This window comes from Pseudorca crassidens, chromosome 12 (assembly GCF_039906515.1).
Source record: "Pseudorca crassidens isolate mPseCra1 chromosome 12, mPseCra1.hap1, whole genome shotgun sequence".
NCBI lineage: Eukaryota > Metazoa > Chordata > Mammalia > Artiodactyla > Delphinidae > Pseudorca > Pseudorca crassidens.
The window spans coordinates 53,615,637-53,638,114 of record NC_090307.1 but is presented as its reverse complement, the minus strand read 5'-3'; the positions used below and the strand labels follow the sequence as shown (position 1 = coordinate 53,638,114).

General features: G+C 38.8%; 1 protein-coding gene across 4 annotated transcripts in view; it reads right to left on the bottom strand.

Moving 5' to 3' along the window:
* The window catches only part of ESCO1 (establishment of sister chromatid cohesion N-acetyltransferase 1), a 95,060-nt gene that overhangs the window by 66,463 nt on the left and 6,119 nt on the right, over positions 1-22,478 (bottom strand). For 3 of the 4 annotated variants that reach the window (XM_067699545.1, XM_067699546.1, XM_067699547.1), the window contains exon 2: positions 1,915-2,018. The gene's annotated coding sequence lies outside the window, so the exon portion shown is untranslated. Of the gene's footprint in view, positions 1-903; positions 966-1,914; positions 2,019-22,478 lie in introns of all 4 variants that reach the window. The other variant, XM_067699544.1, reaches the window with a different exon arrangement.

Below are 22,478 nucleotides of genomic sequence, written 5' to 3'. Positions count from 1 at the left end.
ACAGATTAAAACTTGGGAGAATTTTACTATTTGTCTTGAGTGGGTAAGGCTTTCAAGCCTTGTTACAAAATTCAGAAGTCAAGTTTGAGGGATAAAACTGGGGGAAAAATACTGGCAAGAAACAGCATAAGCTTATCACCATAATATATTCACCGGAAGTAAACCACAGATGGCTGGTGAAATAATAACAGAATAACAAATTAGAACCAAATCAAAATACCATTTTTTACCTGTCAGACTGGCAAAAGATCAAGAAGTTTAACAACACAGTCTTAGCAAGGATTTGTGACAGGTTACTCTCATATTACTGCAGGTGATTCAATGTCTATGCAGGACAATTTGTCAATATCAATCAATATTATATTATAAATGCTAAATATCAAACAATTTCATTTTCAAGACTTTATATTACAGATATACTTGCACAAGTGCACAGACACAAGTAAATACAAAATTCACTGGAACACTGGAGCAACAGACTGAAAATCCACAATGTCCATCATTATAAACTGCTTTATAATTAATGATACACTCATACTATATCATGCAATCATGTCAAAGCAGAGATGAGATTCAACTCAATTCCAGGCAAAATTCCCACAGGCTTTTTATACAGAAACTGACAAGCTGATTTTAAAACTTATGTGAAAAAGCAAAAAAAAAAAAAAAAAAATCCACATACAATAGTCAAAGCCCTTTAAAAAAAACCTCGAAATACACTATCTGATTTCAAGACTTACTAAAAAGCTACAGTAATCAAGACAAAGGGACACAGAGATCAATGGAAGAAAATCCAGAAACAGACCCATACATTTATGGTCAGTTGAAAGAAAAGTCTGAAAAAAAACAGTGTTGGAACTACTGGATATCCAAGTAGAAAAAAAAAAAAAAATCAACACTTACCTCACACAACACACAAAACTAAGTTGAGACTGATCATAGACATAATGTAAAACTATAAAACTCTAAAAGAAAAAAAAAGGCAAAAATCTTTGAGATTCTGAGGTAAACAAAGATTTTTTAGGAAGGAATACTGTTCACTCCACATAAAAACTTGTCCAAAAATCTTAAAAGCAGCTTTGTGTACAATAACCAAAATCTGAAAACAACCCCAAAGTCGGGTGAATGGATAAACAAAAATGTGGTATGTCAATATAACAGAACACTCTGCAATCAACGGGAGCAAACTACTGGAACCACATGAACGAACTTCACAATCAGGATGCTGAATGAAAAAGGCTAGACACAAAGACTATACAAACTATGATTCTACTTTTTGGAAATTCTAGAAAAGGCAAACTTATCTACAGTAACAGAAAGCAGATGAGTCACTGCCTGGGGTCAGGAGTGGAGGGAGAGATAGACTTTTGGAGGTAATGGAAATGATCTCTATCTTGATTATGATGGTGGTTCCAAGAGTGTGTAAATCTGTCAAAATCCACCAAATTGTACCCTTTAAAAGGGTTCACTTTATTATACATAAATTATGCTTTAATAAATCTGTCTAAAAAATAGAACTGTAAGTAACTGATATGGACCTAGAACCGAGAAACATTGTTAAGCCAAATAGTGCAAGGTGCATAACAGGGTGTACTTCCCTTTGTGTAAAAAGAAAAAAAGGGAGACAGTGGGAGGAAGGAAAGATATAGAAACGTATGCTTGTTTAGGCACACAAAAGGTATGGAAGGATACACAAGAAACTAGTAATAGTGAAGACTTCTAGGAAAGAGAACTACAGGACCAACTGAGAAGTGTGACAAAAAAAAACTTACTTTTCACTAACTACCCCATTTTATTATGTAAACATATAATCTTGTCAAAAAAAGTTACATTTCTCTGAATATATTAAGTATATTTGGTATACTGACCAACTATCTTTGAAGGCACTGAACTGTAATAGTATAGGCCACTTACCTTCCTGAAATGAAAATCACATAACTTTTTTCTTCAGGTTGATGGACGATGCTTCTAATGAATGATGCTTCTAATAACTTACTGTGTGTTTTCTGGTTGTTAATCTTAAAAAAAAAAAATTCTATAGCTAAAGTAAAACAATCTATAAAAAAACATGAGAATACAAAAACAGTATTATCTATTAACTGTCTATTAAGTATTAAAACAACTTAGGGATGAGGGGAAGATGGCAGAAGAGTAAGACTGGAGATCACCTTCCTCCCCACAGATTCACCAGAAATACATCTACACGTGGAACAACTCCTACAGAACACCTACTGAACGCTGATAGAAGACCTCAGACCTCCCAAAAGGCAATAAACTCCCCACGTACCTGCGTAGGGCAAAAGAAAAAACAGACAAAAGAATAGGGATGGGACCTGCACCAGTGGGAAGGAGCTGTGAAGGAGGAAAGGTTTCCACACACTAGGAAGCCCCTTCGTGGGCAGAGACTGCGGGTGGCAGAGGGGGAAAGCTTCGGAGCCGCGGAGGAGAGCACATCATTAGGGATGCAGAGGGCAAAGCGGAGAAATTCCCGCACAGAGGATCGGTGCCGACCGGCACTTACCAGCCCGAGAGGCTTGTCTGCTCACCCGCCGGGGCGGGCAGGGCTGGGAGCTGAGGCTTGGGCTTTGGTCGGAGCGCAGGGAGAGGACTGGGGCTGGCGGCGTGAACACAGCCTGCAGGGGGTTAGTGCACCACGGCTAGCGGCTAGCCAGGAAGGAGTCCGGGGGAAAGTCTGGACCTGCTGAAGAGGCAAGAGACTTTTTCTTCCCTCTTTGTTTCCTGGTGAGCGAGGAGAGGGGATTAAGACCGCTGCTTAAAGGAGCTCGAGACGGGCGCGAGCCGCAGCTAAAAGCGCGGACCCCAGAGACGGGCATGAGACGCTAAGGCTGCTGCTGCCGCCACCAGGAAGCGTGTGTGCGAGCACAGGTCACTATCCACACCCCCCTTCCAGGGAGCCTGTGCAGCCCACCACTGCCAGGGTCCCGGGATCCAGGGACAACTTCCCCGGGAGAATGCACGGCACGCCTCAGGCTGGTGCAACGTCATGCCGGCCTCTGCCGCCGCAGGCTCGCCCAGCACTCCGTGCCCCTCCCTCCCCCCGGCCTGAGTGAGCCAGAGTCCCCAGAGCAGCTGCTCCTTTAACCCGGTCCTGTCTGAGCGAAGAACAGATGCCCTCCTACACGCAGAGGCGTGGCCAAATCCAAAGCTGAGTCCCTGGGAGCTGTGAGAACAAAGAAAAGAAAGGGAAATCTCTCCCAGCAGCCTCAGAAGCAGCAGATTAAAGCTCCACAATCAACTTGATGTACCCTGCATCTGTGGAATACATGAATAGACACGAATCATCCCAAATTGAGGAGGTGGACTTTGAGAGCAAGATTTATGATTTTTTTCCCCTTTTCCTCTTTTTGTGTGTATGTGTATGCTTCTGTCTGAGATTTTGTCTGTATAGCTTTGCTTCCACCATTTGTCCTAGGGTTCTATCCGTCCGTTTTAAAAAATTTTTTTCTTAATAATTATTTTTTATTTTAATAACTTTATTATATTTTATTTTATTTCACTTTAATCTTTCTTTTTTTCCTTCCTTCCCTCCTTCCTCCCTCCCTCCTTTCGTTCCTTCTTTCCATCTTCCTTCCTTCCTTTTCCTTCTTTCTTTCTTTCAATTATTTTTTTCTCCCTTTTATTCTCAGCCGTGTGGATGAAAGGCTCTTGGTGCTGCAGCCAGGGGTCAGTGCTGTGCCTCTGAGGTTGGAAAGCCAACTTCAGGACACTGGTCCACAAGAGACCTCCCAGCTCCACATAATATCAAATGGCGAAAATCTCCCAGAGATCTCCGTCTCAACACCAGCACCCAGCTTCACTCAACGACCAGCAAGCTACAGTGCTGGACACCCTATGCCAAACAACTAGCAAGACAGGAACACAACCCCACCCATTAGCTGAGAGGCTGCCTAAAATCATAATAAGTCCACAGACACCCAAAAACACACCACCAGATGTGGACCTGCCCACCAGAAAGACAAGATCCAGCCTCGCCCACCAGAACACAGGCACTAGTCCCCTCCAACAGGAGGGGCAGGCACTAGTCCCCTTCCAACAGGAAGCCTACACAACCCACTGAACCAACCTCAGCCACTGGGGACAGACACCAAAAACAACGGGAACTACGAACCTGCAGCCTGCAAAAAGGAGACTCCAAACACAGTAAGATAAGCAAAATGAGAAGACAGAAAAACACACAGCAGATGAAGGAGCAAGATAAAAACCCACCAGACCTAACAAATGAAGAGGAAATGGCAGTCTACCTGAAAAAGAATTCAGAATAATGATAGTAAAGATGATCCAAAATCGTGGAAATAGAATGGACAAAATGCAAGAAACATTTAACAAGGACCTAGAAGAACTAAAGATGAAACAAACAATGATGAACAACACAATAAATGAAATGAAAAATACTCTAGATGGGATCAATAGCAGAATAACTGAGGCAGAAGAACGGATAAGTGACCTGGAAGACAAAATAGTGGAAATAACTACTGCACAGCAGAATAAAGAAAAAAGAATGAAAAGAACTGAGGACAGTCTCAGAGACCTCTGGGACAACATTAAATCATTAAATGCACCAACGTTCGAATTATAGGAGTTCCAGAAGAAGAGAAAAAGAAAGGGACTGAGAAAATATTTGAAGAAATTATAGTTGAAAACTTCCCTAATATGGAAAAGGAAATAGTTAAGTCCAGGAAGCCCAGAGTCCCATACAGGATAAATCCAAGGAGAAACACACCAAGACACATATTAATCAAACTGTCAAAAATTAAATACAAAGAAAACATATTAAAAGCAGCAAGGGGGGCTTCCCTGGTGGCGCAGTGGTTGAGGGTCCACCTGCCGATGCAGGGGACATGGGTTCGTGCCCTGGTCCGGGAAGATCCCGCATGCCATGGAGCGGCTGGGCCCGTGACCCATGGCCGCTGAGCCTGCACGTCCAGAGCCTGTGCTCCGCAACAGAGGAGAGGCCACAACAGTGAGAGGCCCGCGTACCACAAAAAAAAAAAAAAAAAAAAGCAGCAAAGGTAAAACAACAAATAACACACAAGGGAATCCCCATAAGGTTAACAGCTGATCTTTCAGCAGAAACTCTGCAAGCCAGAAGGGACTGGCAGGACATATTTAAAGTGATGAAGGAGAAAAACCTGCAACCAAGATTACTCTACCCAGCAAGGATCTCATTCAGATTTGATGGAGAAATTAAAACCTTTACAGACAAGCAAAAGCTGAGAGAGTTCAGCACCACCAAACCAGCTTTACAACAAATGCTGAAGGAACTTCTCTAGGCAAGAAACACAAGAGAAGGAAAAGACCTACAATAACGAACGCAAAACAATTAAGAAAATGGGAATAGGAACATACATATCGATAATTACCTTAAATGTAAATGGACTAAATGCTCCGACCAAAAGACACAGATTGGCTGAATGGATACAAAAACAAGACCCATATATATACTGTCTACAAGAGACCCACTTCAGACCTAGAGACACATACAGACTGAAAGTAAGGGGATGGAAAAAGATATTCCATGCAAATGGAAACGAAAAGAAAGCTGGAGTAGCAATTCTCATATCAGACAAAATAGACTTTAAAATAAAGACTATTACAAGAGACAAAGAAGGACACTACAGAATGATCAAGGGATCGATCCAAGAATTGTAACAGTAACAATTGTAAATATTTATGCACCCAACATAGGAGCACCTCAATACATAAGGCAAATACTAACAGCCATAAAAGGGGAAATCGACAGTCATAGTAGGGGACTTTCACACCCCACTTTCACCAATGGACAGATCATCCAAAATGAAAATCAATAAAGAAACAAGCTTTAAATAACACATTAAACAAAATGGACTTAATTGATATTTATAGGACATTCCATCCAAAAACAACAGAATACACATTTTTCTCAAGTGCTCATGGAACATTCTCCAGGATAGATCATATCTTGGGTCACAAATCAAGGCTTGGTAAATTTAAGAAAATTGAAATTGTATCAAGTATCTTTTCCGACCACAACGCTATGAGACTAGATATCAATTACAGGAAAAGATCTGTAAAAAATACAAACAGATGGAGGCTAAACAATACACTACTTAATAACGAAGTGATCACTGAAGAAATCAAAGAGGAAATAAAAAAATACCTAGAAACAAATGACAATGGAGACACGATGACCCAAAACCTATGGGATGCAGCAAAAGCAGTTCTAAGAGGGAAGTTTATAGCAATACAATCCTACCTTAAGAAACAGGAAACATCTCGAATAAACAACCTAACCTTGCACTTAAAGCAATTAGAGAAAGAAGAACAAAAAAACCCCAAAGTTAGCAGAAGGAAAGAAATCATAAAAATCAGATCAGAAATAAATGAAAAAGAAATGAAGGAAACGATAGCAAAGATCAATAAAACTAAAAGCTGGTTCTTTGAGAAGATAAAATTGATAAACCATTAGCCAGACTCACCAAGAAAAAAAGGGAGAAGACTCAAATCAATAGAATTAGAAATGAAAAAGGAAAAGTAACAACTGACACTGCAGAAATACAAAAGATCATGAGAGATTACTACAAACAACTCTATACCAATAAAATGGACAACCTGGAAGAAATGGACAAATTCTTAGAAATGCACAACCTGCCAAGACGGAATCAGGAAGAAATAGAAAATATGAACAGACCAATCACAAGCACTGAAATTGAAACTGTGATTAAAAAATCTTCCAACAAACAAAAGCCCAGGACCAGATGGCTTCACAGGCAAGTTCTATCAAACATTTAGAGAAGAGCTAACACCTATCCTTCTCAAACTCTTCCAAAATATAGCAGAGGGAGGAACACTCCCAAACTCATTCTACAAGGCCACCATCACCTTGATACCAAAACCAGATAAGGATGTCACAAAGAAAGAATACTACAGGCCAATATCACTGATGAACATAGATGCAAAAATCCTCAACAAAATACTAGCAAACAGAATCCAACAGCACATTAAAAGGATCATACACCATGATCAAGGGGGGTTTATTCCAGGAATGCAAGGAATATACGCAGATATATTCAATATACACAAATCAATCAATGTGATACACCATATTAACAAATTGAGGGAGAAAAACCACATGATCATCTCAATAGATGCAGAGAAACCTTTCGACAAAATTCAACACCCATTTATGATAAAAACCCTGCAGAAAGTAGGCACAGAGGGAACTTTCCTCAACATAATAAAGGCCATATATGACAAACCCACAGCCAACATCGTCCTCAATGATGATAAACTGAAACCATTTCCACTAAGATCAGGAACAAGACAAGGCTGCCCACTTTCACCACTCTTATTCAACATAGTTTTGGAAGTTTTAGCCACAGCAATCAGAGAAGAATAAGAAATAAAAGGAATCCAAATCGGAAAAGAAGAAGTAAAGCTGTCACTGTTTGCAGATGACATGATACTATACATAGAGAATTCTAAATATGCCACCAGAAAACTACTAGAGCTAATCAATGAATGTGGTAAAGTAGAAGGATACAGAATTAATGCACAGAAATCTCTGGCATTCCTATACACTAATGATGAAAAATCTGAAAGTGAAATCAAGAAAACACTCCCACTTACCACTGCGACAAAAAGAATAAAATATCTAGGAATAAACCTACCTAAGGAGACAAAAGACCTGTATGCAGAAAAGTATAAGACACTGAAGAAAGAAATTAAAGATGATACAAATAGATGGAGAGATATACCATGTTCTTGGATTGGAAGAATCAACATTGTGAAAATGACTCTACTACCCAAAGCAATCTACAGATTCAATGCAATCCCTATCAAATTACCACTGGCATTTTTCACAGAACTAGAACAAAAAATTTCACAATTTGTATGGAAACACAAAAGACCCCGAATAGCCAGAGCAATCTTGAGAACGAAAAACGGAGCTGGAGGAATAAGGCTCCCTGACTTCAGACTATACTACAAAGCTACAGTAATCAAGACAGTATGGTACTGGCACAAAAACAGAAAGATAGATCAATGGAACAGGACAGAAAGCCCAGAGATAAACCCACGCACATATGGTCACCTTATCTTTGATAAAGGAGGCAGGAATGTACAGTGGAGAAAGGACAGCCTCTTCAATAAGTGGTGCTGGGAAAACTGGACAGGTACATATAAAAGTATGAGATTAGATCACTCCCTAACACCGTACACAAAAATAAGCTCAAAATGGATTAAAGACCTAACTGTAAGGCCAGACACTATCAAACTCTTAGAGGAAAACATAGGCAGAACACTCTATGACATAAATCACGGAAAGACCCTTTTTGACCCACCTCCTAGAGAAATGGAAATAAAAACAAAAATAAACAAATGGGACCTAATGAAACTTCAAAGCTTTTGCACAGCAAAGGAAACCATAAACAAGACCAAAAGACAACCCTCAGAATGGGAGAAAATATTTGCAAATGAAGCAACCGACAAAGGATTAATCTCCAAAATTTATAAGCAGCCCATGCAGCTCAATAACAAAAAAACAAACAACCCAATCCAAAAATGGGCAGAAGACCTAAATAGACATTTCTCCAAAGAAGATATACAGACTGCCAACAAACACATGAAAGAATGCTCAACTTCATTAATAATTAGAGAAATGCAAATCAAAACTACAATGAGATATCATCTCAAACCAGTCAGAATGGCCATCATCAAAAAATCTAGAAACAATAAATGCTGAGGAGGGTGTGGAGAAAAGGGAACACTCTTGCACTGCTGGTGGGAATGTGAATTGGTACAGCCACTATGGAGAACAGTATGGAGGTTCCTTAAAAAACTACAAATAGAACTACCATATGACCCAGCAATCCCACTACTGGGCATATACTCTGAGAAAACCATAATTCAAAGAGTCATGTACCAAAATGTTCATTGCAGCTCTATTTACAATAGCCAGGAGATGGAAACAACCTAAGTGTCCATCATCAGATGAATGGATAAAGAAGATGTGGCACATATATACAATGGAATATTACTCAGCCATAAAAAGAAACGAAATTGAGCTATTTGTAATGAGGTGGATAGACCTAGAGTCTGTCACACAGAGTGAAGTAAGTCAGAAAGAGAAAGACAAATACCGTATGCTAACATATATACGGAATTTAAGAAAAAAAAATGTCATGAAGAACTTACGGGTAAGACAGGAAAAAAGACAAAGATCTACTAGAGAATGGACTTGAAGATATGGGGAGGGGGAAGGGTAAGCTGTGACAAAGCGAGAAAGAGGAATGGACATATATACACTACCAAACGTAAGGTAGATAGCTAATAGGAAGCAGGCACATAGCACAGGGAGATCAGCTTGGTGCTTTGTGACCGCCTGGAGGTGTGGGAGGGAGAGAGACTCAAGAGGGAAGAGATATGGGAACATATGTATATGTATAACTGATTCACTTTGTTATAAAGCAGAAACTAACACACCACTGTACAGCAATTATACTCCAATAAAGATGTAAAGAAAAAAACAAAAAAACAACTTAGACTAAACTAGACTAAACAATGGCCTAGTGACGATTTTTCACTTGACATACAAAAATCATGCAACTCAATATGGTCACCATCTCATTTTTTTTTTTTTTGCGGTACGCAGGCCTCTCACTGTTGTGGCCTCTCCCGTTGCGGAGCACAGGCTCCGGACACGCAGACTCAGCGGCCATGGTGCACGGGCCCAGCTGCTCCGCGGTATGTGGGATCTTCCCGGACCAGGGCACGAACCCGTGTCCCCTGCATCGTCAGGCGGACTCTCAACCACTGCGCCACCAGGGAAGCCCCATCTCATTTTTTATACTGTATAATAGATTTGGTTTTTCTTCAAAAATAACCACTACCTTCTATCCGAAACCCCACCTCCCTGTAAGGAGTATATTATTTTCCTTCCCATCAGATGCTTAGCTTGACCATATGTCTTACTTTGGCCTCATGGTGGACAGAGCATACTCTCCTGCCCCCATAGCCTTGCATCTGATGATTTGGCCAATGGGGTGTTAGCAGAAAGTATGCAAACAGAGGTTTGAAATATCTTTGTGCAGTTGGTCTTGCCCTCTTGTTACCTCTGTCATCACCACGAGAAGAGTTTCAGCAGGAATATGTTGCCCCTTCAGCCTAGGCCCCAGAAGAAACACAAACAGTAAGACTGGGCCAAACCCCAAATGAGGTGCCAAGCCCAACCCACAGGGAGAATTAAAGCCCACCCACACACCCACAGCTAAGCCTAAGTCACCTAACCCACAGCAGCTCTACAGATATATAAGCAAAAATAACTGTTGTTTTAAACCACTGAGCTGTAGGGCAGTTTCTCATTCAGCAATAACTGATTAATACATATTGCAGTTAAATTTTCTGGGAAGCTCCATATCTACCCAAGATTAAGCCTCAGAGGTACAATAACTTGAAAAAACAGAAAACTCATTTAATTTCCTTTATTACTTTAGCGCCAAGAATTTTAATTTTAAAAATGATGAATTACCTTACTTTACTTCTTTTCCTCGCAATTTCTAAATATTTTAACATTTGGCAGTTGGGACCTACCATAATAAAAAGGTTAACTGATACACAAATCTGCGGTACTTGTCACTCACCTGTTCAGGCATGCTAAGGATCACTTCACTTTAGTTTGCCCTACGTGTTAAATCATTATCAACCTAGCATTATACAACTTAACAACATCCCTTTCTATTAAATAAAATCTTGCAATCAAGGACTGAAATGCATTCTCTAACCTGTTAAACTGACAAGATCCCTCCACAACCCAGAGCCAAGTTATTAATAGAATTCTAATAAAATCAATATTGGGGCCAAAAATCAATAATCAAACTTAACATGGGACTTCCCTGGTGGCGCAGTGGTTAAGAATCCGCCTGCCAATGCAGGAGACACGGGTTCTATCCCTGGTCTAGGAAGATCCCACATGCCGGGGAGCAACTAAGCCCGTGCACCACAACTACTAAGCCTGAGCTCTACAGCCCACGAGTCACAACTACTGAGCCCACGTGCCACAACTACTGAAGCCCACGCGCCTAGAGCCTGTGCTCCGCAACAAAGAGCAGCCCCCGCTCGCCGCAACTAGAGAAAGCCTGCGTGTAGCAACGATGACCCAACACAGCCAAAAATAAAAAAATAAATAAAGAACATAAAATGATCACTTCAGAAAACCCACAGTAACATTTATATAGAAAGATAATTTACAAGATATATGTTAGAAAGTACCTGAGAATTTAAGAGTACATCCAATTTCCCAACAGTACATTATAATAAAATATACTCAAATTTTAATCATTAAAATATTTAGATTACATCACCCAATATATTTTTAAGTTTAAAGTGATTTTTTTAGAACCATTTTATATTCGGGAATTCCGTGGCAGTCCAGTAGTTAAGACTCCATGCTCTCACTGCTGAGGGCCTGGGTTCAATCCCTGGATGAGGAACTAAGATCCCACAAGCTACGTTATGTGGTCAGAAAAAAAAATTTTTTTATAATTGAGATGTAATTTGAGATAGGACTATAAAATTCACCTATTTATAGTGTACAATTTAGTAGGTTTTAGTATATTCAGAGTTGTACAACAATTGCCAGTAGTTCCAGAGTATCTTTGCCACCCCAAACCCATTAGCAGTCATTCTCTTATTTCTCAACCCCCTTCCAGTCCCTGGCAATTACAAATCCACTTTCTGTCTTTATGGATTTGGCTATTCTGGATGTTTCATATAAATGAAATCATAAATACATGTGGCCTTTTGTGGTAGGCTTCTTTCACTTAACGTAATGTTTTCAAGGTTCAAGCAGGGTTGCAGCATGTTTCAGTAATATCTTGTGCTTTACGGCTAAATACTATTCCATTGTATAAATATATCACATTTTGTTTGCCTATCCATCAGTTGATGGATTGTTAGATGGGCTGTTTCTACTTTTTGGCTATCATGAATAATGCTATGAATAATCCTGAAGGAGTTTTTATGTGAACATGTTTTCAAGTTTCCTGGGTATATACCTAAGAATATAACCATTGGGCCATATGGAAACTCTGTGTTTAACTTCTGAGGGACTGTTTTCCAAATCAGCTGCAACATTTTACATTCCCACCAGCTATGCGTGTGGGTTCCAATTTCTCTACAACCCTGTTAGCATTTATTATTAATTTTTAAAATTTTAGTTATCCTTTTAGGTGTAAAGTAGTATCTCATTGAAGTTTTAATTTGTATTTTCCTAATGAGTAATTATGTTGAGCATCTTTTCATGTGCTTATTGGCCATCTGTATTTCTTCTCTGGAGAAATGTCTATTTGAATCCTTTCCTCATTCTAAAAATTTGGTCATTTTTCCTTTTATCATTGAGTTGAAACAGTTTTTTACCTGGATATTAGACTCATCAGATGCATGAACCACAAATATTTTTCTCCAATTCTATTGGCTGTCTTTTCACATTTTTGATAAGAGTCCTTTGATGTACAAAAATTCATCCATGGATGAACACTTAGATTGTTTCCATAACTTGGCTATTGCAAATAACACTGCAATGAACATGGGGGTACATATATCTTTTTGAGGTAGTGTTTTTCATTTTCTTCGGGTAAATACCCAGAAGTGGAATTGCTGGATCATATGGTAGTTCTATTTTTAATTTTTTAAGAAACCTCCATGCTGTTTTCCATAGTGGCTGCACCAATTTCCATTTCCACCAACAGTACACGAGGGTTCCCTTTTCTCCACATCCTTGCCAACACTTTTTATTTCTTGTCTTTTTGATATCAGCCATTCTAACAGGTATGAGGTAATATAGCATTGTGATTTTGATTTGCATCTCCCTAATGATTAGTGATTCTGAGCATCTTTTCATGTTCCTGTTGACTCTCTGTATGTCTTCCTTGGAAGAATTCCATTCAGATCTTCTGCCCATTTTTTATTTGAACTGTTTTTTTTTCTATTTATTGAGTTATATGAATTCATCATTTATTTTCAGATATATGATGTGCAAATATTTTCTCCCATTCAGTAGGCTGCCTTTTCATTTTGTTGGTTTCCTTTGCTGTGCAGAAGCTGTTTAGTTTGATGCAGTCCCACTTGTTTATTTTTGCTTTTGTTGTTTTTGCTTTTGGTGTCAGATTCAAAAAATCATCACCAAGACTTATGTCAAGGAGCTAACTGCCTATGTTTTCTTCTAAGAGTTTTATGGTTTCAGATCTTATGTTCAAGTCTTTAATCTATTTTGAGTTAATTTTTGTGTATGGTGTATGATAGTGTTCCAGTTTCATTCTTTTACATGTGGCTGTCCAGTTTTCCCAACACCGTTTACTGAAGAGACTGTCCTTTCCCCTGTATATTCTTAGCTCTCTCTCTCTTTTTTTTGCCACGCCATGTGGCTTGCAGGATCTCAGTTCCCTGACCAGGGATTGAACCTGGGCCACGCAGTGTTGTGAAAGCCTGGAATCCTAATCATTAGGCCACCAGGGAACTCCCATTGGCTCTTTTTTCAGTTAAGTTTTTAAATGAGGAAATGTGACTCCTTCAACTTTATTTCTCTTTTTCAAGATTGTTTTGGCTTTTTGATATTAATTTTAAGATCAGTTTGTCAATTTCTGCCCAAAAAGTCAGCTAGGATTTTGATAAGGAATTGCACTGAATCTGAGGATCAAGTTGAGGAATACTGCCATCTTAATAATATGTCTTCCAATTCTTGAACATAGATATCTTTTCACTTATTTAGGTCATCTTTAATAATTTTAAACAATGTTTTGTAATTTTCAGTGTACAAGCCTTGCATTTCTTTTGTTACATTTATTCTTAAGTATTTTATTGTTTTTTTATTCTACTATAAAAGGAATTATTTTCTTAATTTCCTTTTTGGATGGTTCATCACTAGTAGAGAGAAATACAATTGCTTTTTGTATGTTGTTCTTGTATCTTATAACCTTGTTGAATTCATTTATTAGCTCTAACAGGTTTTTTTGTGTGGATTCCTTAGGATTTTCTCCATATAAAACCGTGTCATCTGCAAACAGATATAGTTTTACTTATTCCTTTCCAATCTGGATGCCTTTATTTCTTTTTCTTGCCAAATTGTCCTGGCTGGAACCTCCAGTACAATGTTGAATAAAAGTGGCAAAAGCAGATATCCTTGTCTTATTGCTGATCTTAGGAGGAAAGCCTTTAGTCCTTCACCGGTAAGTATAATGTTAGATACAGGCTTTTCATAGATGCTCTTCTATTGCAGCTTTGTTGAATGTTTTTATCATGAAAGATGTTAAATTTTGTTAAGTGCTTTTTCTGCATCTATTGAGGTGATTATGTGATTTTGTTCCCCTTTATTCTATTAACATGGTATCTCACCTTGTTAATTTTCATATGTTGAACCAACTTTGCATTGATAGGATAAATCCCATTTCGTCAGGGTGTATAATCCTTTTTATATGTTGCTGGATTCAGTTTGCATGTACTGAGTTGAGGAATTTTTATGTGTATATTTATAAAAAATATTGAACCATAGTTTCCTTTCTTGTGATGTCTTTGTCTAATTTTGGTATCAGGGTTTTACAGTGGCCTCATAGAATTAGCTAAGCTGTATTCCCTCCTCTTGCATTTTTTGGAGGAGTTTAGGAATGCTTGATGTTAATTCTTTAAACACTTGATAGAATTCACTGGTAAAGCCATCTGGGACTGAGTTTTTCTTTTTGGATGATTTTTTGGTTACTAATTCAATCTCTTCATTTGTTATAGGTCTATTTGGATTTTCTATTTCTTCTTGACTCAATCTCTTTCTAGGAATTTTTTCATTGTATCTAGGTTATCAAAATTGTTAGTGTATTCAACTGTTCATAGTATTCTCTTATAATCCTCTTTTATTTCTGTGAGGTTGTTAGTAATATCCCCTCTCATTCCTCACGTTAGTAACCTGAGTCCTTTTTTTCTTGCTAAAACCATTTTTTAAAAAAGAGAAAAGCAAACTAGGCTACCTTTAATTTCTAGGCACAACAGCAAATCAGAAACTGTCAATTCTGTATATTGCTCCAAATTTCATGGACACAAGAACAACACTGACCTTAAGTAGCAGCTGCTTCCATCCTTCTAATCCCACTTCTCATTCTTGAGAAGCAAAGTCTCTGTGAACCAGCTGCCCCATATGGGGTAGCTTCCAAAGACAGAATTAAGTATCAACCCAAGGCTTCTACGTATTTTTAATTTTTACTCAGTTTCTCCAGATACACAAGGGGAGGGGGTCCTAACCAGAGAGACCTGTGTTTATAATCTATTTTGAGAACTTTATGCTTGATATTAACAGACCATCCAACTACAATTTCTGTATCCTTAAAATAGGCAGAACACAGAGTAGCAGTGCATTACACGTATCCAATACAAGATGCACTTGGAAGAAGTGGAATTTTCACAGTAGGAAAAAAAAAATGAGTGTCCTCCACCGACAGCCTCCTTCTTGGATTCGTGCCCAGTATTCAATGGGTCATGATCATTTCTGTTACAGGTCTCAAAAGCAGGAAGTAAACAGGGGCAGCAGCATTCATCCATCTACACTCATGTACAGATTAGAATGTTCCTTAAATCACCCGAAGCTTAAGGACAAACAGAAATATTAGCAAATTGAAGGGTACTAGAATAAAAAATTAGTATTTGTTCTGGTGTATATCTGCTAGAAATGATACAGGTTCCCACCCTGCTGAGTACTACCAGTGGGCTCCTATTTTTTGACAAAATGGGTAGTAAATGGGAACTCAAGACAAAGATGCAGGGACATCTAGAGCAGACACAGGGAGGCTGAAAACTCTATAAACTCCCAAATCCCTTGCCTACAAAGGTACACACACCCCCAACCAGCCTTCTGAGTTAAAACCTTTCAGTTACTGCACCTGGAGCAGATGCCTCAAAAAGAAATACATACCAATTCTCCCCAGTCATATGAGAATTAGATCCCAACACAGTCCAAAGAAATAAGAGACCAGTCCTAGGAGGAAACAGTCTCTACACTAACCATCAATAGGAGTCTGGAGAACAAGAGTGAATCTAAAGGTAATAAACCAACAAAGATGGAATATAAGGCTTGATAAGACCATTTATTGTCATGGGTGGACTCACATGATATTCTCTTTCTTCAAAGGGCCAGATAGCAAATATTTTAGGCTTTGTAGCTCACATACAGTCATGATTACGTATTCTTCTTTGGTTTTTTATTTTTTTTTACAACCCTTAAAAAAAAATGTAAAACCATTTTGAGGAATGAAGGAAAGGAGGAGAACTGACTAAATTTGGCCCAAGGGACAAAACAGTTTATCAGCACCTGCTCTAGAGCACACCAAAGCATTAAATAGTCTGTTAGGGGATTTCCCTGGTGGTCCAGTGGTTAAGACTCCATGCTCTCATAGCTGAGGGCCCGGGTTCAATCCCTGGTCAGGGAACTAAGATCTCACAAGTGGCGTGGTATGGTAAAAACCAAACCAAAACAAAAAGCCAAGAACCTTAAAACAAAAAGCAATATTAAAGAGTCATACCTTAATGATAAAAGCTTCAATTCAACAGGAAGATGTAACAATTTCAAACTGCACACACCTAAAAACATAGTCTGAAAACGTGTAATTCCCAAGTTGATATATAGAGTCCCCTAATTACAAGTACTACAAGGAGAAATATATAAATCCAAAACTGTAACTTAGAGATTTGGCAACACCCCTCTCAGCAAGTGACAGAACAAGCAGACAAAAAAACAAAACAAATGAACAAGAAATTCAATGTACAGAATTATGAACTAATTATACAGAATTATGAACAAGACAAGTAATTTTAAATTTGAACTAATAAAGATATACACGGGGTTTCCCTGGTGGCACAGTGGTTAAGAATCCGCCTGCCCATGCAGGGGACACAGTTTAAGCCCTGGTCCAGGAAGATCCCAAATGCCACAGAGCAACTAAGCCTGTGCGCCACAACTACTGAGCTTGTGCTCTAGAGCCCACAAGCGACAACTACTGAAGCCTGCGCACCTAGAGCCCGTGCGCCACAAGAGAAGCCACTGCAATGAGAAACCCACGCACTGCAACGAAGAGTAGCCTTCGCTCACCACAACCAGAGAAAAGACCGCGCACAGCAAAGAAGACCCAATGCAGCCAAAAAATAAAATAATTAAAAAAAACAAATATATACACATTATCCCAACAATTGCAAAATATATTCTTTTCAAGCACACATAGAACATTTACAAAGGTGTCCCCAAATACAAGTCCTAAAGCAAGTCTCCACAAACATCTAAGGAATGATACCACAAGTGCTCTCTGATCACAATGCAATTATACTAGAAATGAATAATCCACAAAAGTCTAAGTAGAAAATGCCCAGATGTTTGGAAATTTTAAAAATCTGTTTTACATAAACCATAAGAAATCACACTTAAGAAAACCACAAGGTGGGTGAACCTGCCCTACCAGATATCAACACTTATTGTAAAACCACAGTAACGTGTGATATTGGTTCAGGGATAGACAAATAGACCAATGGGACAGAACAATGACACAAAACAGAGTGCCCAGGGACTTCCCTCGTGGTCCAGTGGTTAAGACTCCGCACTCCCAATGCAGGGGGCCTGGGTTCGATATCTGGTCAGGGAACTAGATCCCACATGCCGCAACTAAAAGATCCCGCACGAGGCAACGAAGATCCCGAGTGCCGCAACTAAGACCCGGCGCAGCCAAATAAATAAATAAATGTCGGAAAAAAACAAAACAAAACAGAGTGCCCAGAATCAGGCTCACGTTTATGGTCAACTGGTTTATGATATACAATACCATAGCTGGGAAAATAGATTTTTTAAAGAAATAGTGCTGGGACAACTGGATATCATATGGGGAAAATAGTGAAACCGGATTCCTACCTCGAACCATATACGAAAGCAAATGCCAAATGGACTGATCATAGATATAAAATGTAAAAGGTAAAACGTAACCTACAGAAGATTAGTATGTACAGATTATATTATTAAAATCCTACAAATCAATAAAATAGCCAATCAAAGGAAAAAACAGACAAGAAATTTGAACAAGCTCATCACAAAAAAAAGGAGGAAGAGAGATGAAAGGAGAAAGAAATCCAAAAAGGCAATGGAAAACCACCACAATGGGCTAAAATTTAAAAGTCTGAGAATTCTGGGAATTCCCTGGCAGTCCAGTGGTTAGGACTCCATGCTTCCATTGCAGGGGGCACAGGTTCCATCCCTGGAACTAAGATCCCACAAGCTGCATGACAGGCCCCCCCCAAAAAGTCTGAGAATTCAAAGAATGTAAGTAATTTGCTGCCAGTGGCAGTATTAACTGCACAAACACTTTAGAGAACAGGCCAAGAGAGCAACCAACCCACAATGAAATAGATGGAATGAAGGATCCCAAAAGGAACCCTGAAGGTAGTGTGGGTGGGTTAGAGAAGGGATTGGACCTGCTGTTTGAGTACAAAAAATAATAGTCGGGCATGTGACATGGGGTTGGGGACATTGGGGAGAAAAATTGCATGTGACATGGGGTTGAGGACATTGGGGAGAAAAATTGCCCTAACATCTTAGGAAATTAAGCAAAAGAAAAGTGAGGCAATTACTAACTCCATGAAAAAGTGAAAAGGGGGATATAGTTTCAGAAAAATACTTAGCTCGGCAGTAAACAATATTTACATAGTTATAGTACCACTCACTATTGGCTTAAACAATTTGAAATGTAACTCTATTAAGGTATATGGGGAAGAAAGCAGGAGAGCCAATTCTCAACTATGGAGGCAAAAAGTCAATAACATCTGAAGTTGATCAATCAAAATATAGAAGTTATTGCATACCACCAAAACTATGGAGCTAGATATAAAGAAAACAGCTAGGACAGTGAAAGTGGCAGCTCCTGGAGAAAGGTACTGGGAGATGGGGAAAGGTGAGGAGTGGGATGATATTCAACACTGTATGGCTTTTAGTGCAATTTGACTTTAATAACAATGTACATGTATTACTTTGAAATTTTTGAGAAAGTTCTCCACTTTTATTGCATTTCTGTCCATTTATCCTGACACTCAACAGGTCAGGCATATAAAGGTTTTAACCATTTTTTAAATTTAGAATGCGCATACATTGTATTTTAAAATCTCACCAAAATGGAAATTCTGAAAATAATTTATCCCAATTTACTCAATAGGTCAAAGAAAATGAGAACAAAAAGAATCTAGAATCTAGAAATGCCTGAGAATATAATCTGAAATACAAAAAATTTAAACTCACAGGAATACTATTCATAGAGATTTTTACTGAACTACTAAACATCTGAAACTTTAACATGTCAATAACTGAACCCCTAATCTTGCCTCCTAAACCTAAAGCTTCCAAAGGATTTTCCCCCTCATCTCAGTAAATGACATGTTCATCCTTAATTGTTTAGAACAAAGCCTTGGAGTCAAGCCCAACTTTTCTCTTAAACTTCATATCCACTCAAGCCATCATTAACTCACCTACCTTCAAAACACATCCAAAATCTGACCACTTAGCATCTCAACCACTATCACCCTGGTCCAAGCTATCACTATCCCTCACCTGGATTTCTGCAACAGCTTCCTAATTGGTAACTGTGCCTTCAGCCTTGTTCCTCCCTCCCCTGTATCCCCCGCCCCCTTCAGCTTCTTACACAAAACAGCCAAAGTAGTCCTTTTAAAATTTAAGTCAGGCTCCATTATTTCTCTGCTCAAAACCTTTCAGTGACTTCCCATCTCAATCAGAGCAAAAGCAAAGGCTCATATTAACTATTAACTACTTCCTAGTTTTTCCCCTGGTCACTCTGCTCCAGTTTTCTTGGCCCCCTTGCTACCCCTTGACTGCATTAATCATATTCCCACCTGAGACTAATAAGTGTTCCAGGCAGAAGGAATAGCTCTGCTTTCAAATAACTGATAACTTTTCTGTTCCAGAATGCAGCAAAAAAACAAGTTACCCAAAATAATACAAAATTTGTCTTGATAACAAAACTAGTGTGCACATGTGCATGTGCACACACACACTACACACACATTTCTAATCTCATATACAAAAAGATACACGAAAGCCTTAAATTAAAACAAGTTAGCATTTTTAACACAACATGGGCATAGCCAAGTGGTCCACCACTACCAAGTAAAATTGATAAAAGGAACACAGAGATGACTGAATTTTAGGAATTCTATTAATACATGACATCAACCAGTCAAATAAAAACAACTACCCTATCACCTCAATGTAACCACCCCCATGCCCACCAGAAAAACACTTCTTAAAATCAAACAGCCTTTTTTCTATACAACCCTAGGACTATTTTGCCCAACATTCTTTTGATATTTCATACATCATTGGAAACTTCTAGCCATCTCAAGGTGTAGTAATTCTGTCAAAAGATTTACTGCAGAATTCAGCTCAGGACACCTCTCAATTCCAAAATAATTTACTTAAGGTCTATTTCCCCAACTACTTCAAAAGTCTCTTCAGTTCCATAAAACACTGGTACAAATTCAGAAAGCCATCCAACCAGCTGGAAAAGATTTTGCTTCTGAGATCACAGGACAACTTTTCAGCAGTCCTCAGTTTGAACCTGGCATAAAGCAAAGACTAAAAGGTCTATCAATAGCATCATTTTTCTAACACCGAAGACCTTCAATTTGCACAGATCCAATCTCAAAGGCCCTAGAAGTCATGCACATCCATCAACCAAATGCAAGCTCCTCATATCGGTTATCATTTCCTTTATTATCTTCCTCCTGACTCTATTTCCACAGTGGATCTCACTCTTTCTTAACCCTCTCCTTTGGAAGCCCACATAAACCCTTTCCCAGTGAAAATATGAATCTTGAGGTCATCCTGGATCATTCACGTGGGCCCTAAATCCAGCGACAAGTATCCTTATAAGAGACACTCATAGGGAGACAAACACAGAAAGTAGAAAACAATGTGAAAACAGGCAGAGATTGGGGGTCTGTGCTCACGAGCCCAAGAATGGAAGGGCAGCCACCAGAAGTTGGACAAGGCCAAAAACAAACTCCTCTCTAAAACCTATGAAGAGAGCATAGCCATGCCTACATCTTGATTTCTGACTCTGGGCATCTAAAACCGTGAGAAAATAAATTTTTGTTGTTTTAAGCCATTAAGTTTGTGGTAATTTGTTACAGAAGACACAGGAAACTAATACACCTCCTAAGCAGGCTGTATCACATCAAGGGACCTACAGTGTTCCCAGCACAGCAGTTTCATCTCACATGCAAAATTTTTTCCACTTTTCTTTTAAGGTTTATGCCATTCTGCTCTTATACCTTCTTTCTTCACTATAGTAATCTATTGATCACCAAAAACTCTTCAAGCATAATCTTCTCAAACCGAACTATTACAAACATCATAGGTTTTAAAATTCACATGAATGACCATAGGTTCTTAATCGCCTAAACTCTGATAACCTACCAATTCTTAGTCCATTTCAACTACACAACCCTTTTGCCACATCCAAGAGATAAGAGAAATATTCACTGAAAATCTGAGTCTGGTGGCTTGTCAAGTTCATAACCCCTTTCTGAAAATTCACCATGCCGACACGTACCTGCTTTAAAAAAAAAAAAAAAAAAGTGCGGGCCCTTAGGTAGTTCATAAATAGTTATATCCTGAAACTCCTGCCCCTATGCCCCCAAAGAGATTACTGACCGAAGAGCAGCCAACATGCAAGGTTTCCAATCTCACCACTACTAACATTTTGGAGCAAATAAAATCTTTGCGGGGGGTGGGGTGCTGGTGGTGGTGGTGTTTGTCTTGAGCATGGAGGGTATTTAACAGCAGCATCCCTGATGTGTACCTGCTAGATACCAGGAGCACCTTCCCCTCAGTTCTGACAATCAAATATATCTTCAGACAATGCCAAGTATTCCCTGGGAGGCAAAAATCATCCCTGGTTGAACATCTGGCTTACCTCGTTTTAATTCCCCCAGAGGAAATTTCTCAGCAACCTTCTGAGTCCTGAATTATCTTCAGGTTTCTATAAGGTCTAGTGTTTGGTGATTCCTGTTTTTTCCTTGCACAAGATCTGGATCTACAAATAGTCTTCTCTTCCTTATTTCTCTGTGTATCCTGCCAATCCATTCACACACTATTTAGGGTAATCCAAGTATTTCTCACCTTCTAAAACGCCCAATTAATACTTACAGACTAAAAAGCATTTTAAAGAACATAAACTAATTACCACTAACCAAAAACATATAAAATGTCACAACTGAAGCAACAATAAACCATTAACAGAATGCAACAAAAACACACACAGTAATACAAGGTATCGTCCCTAATAAATTTTTCCAAACATTCAAAGACAAATTCTCTCTATTACACTAGATTTATAATAGATATTCAGTAAAACTCAACATTATTCTCAACATTATTAGTTAAAACTCTAAAAAAGACA